The sequence below is a fragment of the Triticum dicoccoides genome, chromosome 1B (assembly GCF_002162155.2).
Source record: "Triticum dicoccoides isolate Atlit2015 ecotype Zavitan chromosome 1B, WEW_v2.0, whole genome shotgun sequence".
NCBI lineage: Eukaryota > Viridiplantae > Streptophyta > Magnoliopsida > Poales > Poaceae > Triticum > Triticum dicoccoides.
In genome coordinates, this window is record NC_041381.1 from 418,101,687 (window position 1) to 418,102,519 (window position 833).

Consider the following 833-nt stretch of genomic DNA (forward strand, 5'->3'; position numbering starts at 1 on the left):
GGCTCCGGCCGGACTTCCTCGGGATGCGGCCGCCGTAGGAGGTGCCGAGGAGGCGGAAGTCGAGGCGGCCCCAGCCGTCCTCGTTGGAGAGATCCCAGCCGAAGTGCTCGGCCATCTCCTGGAGGGGCCCGTCGCCGTCATCGTCATAGTAGACGTAGTCAAACTTGGAGTCGCCGCGGAGGAAGTGGTGCGCGTGCTCCCACTACTCGACGCGGTCGGCGTAGATGGGGTCGTCGAGCACCTCGCGCGCCAGGCGCGCCCAGACCAGCGTGTCCCTGTAGTCGAGCTCCGCGACCACCCATCGCAGGTAGGACGGCGGCAGCATGCCCAACATCCGGCCCTTGTGCTTGCCGAAGTCGATCACGCGGTCCCTCGCGGGCCGCGAGGACGCGCGTGGAGCTTGCACCCGCGGCGGCCCCGAGCGGGCGGAGGAGGGGGATCCTGGCGGGTCTAGGCAGCGTGGTGGTGGAGCGGCGACGGTGAAGGGGGAAGAGAGGCGCCGCTCGGGTTTGGGGTCTCGGCGGTGGCGCCGGGGAGGAAAGGCAGGCCCTTGCGGCGGCGAGCGGGAGCATGGCGTGCTGGCGGCGGCCGGAGAGCGGGGAAGCTTCCGTGAACTCCGGCGCGAAGGATGGCCACGGTGGCACCAGGTTCGTGGGCCCAAGCGGTCAGACTTGTGCTTAGCGCGGGCGAAGCGAGCGATTTTGCGACTTGGTAGTTTTTTGCCACGGATTAGGAAAAAGTGGTAGTTTTTCGCACAAAATCGTAAAGTGGTAGTTTTTCGACACGTTTCCATGAAATGTGATAGTTTTTGGTTAAATACTCGATGAAAACAC

At 65.2% G+C, this 833-nt stretch overlaps 1 pseudogene; it reads right to left on the minus strand.

Annotated features, from left to right (window-relative positions):
• The window catches only part of LOC119350435, a 1,034-nt pseudogene extending 462 nt beyond the window's left edge, over window positions 1-572 (minus strand).
• Window positions 573-833: the final 261 nt, after the last annotated feature.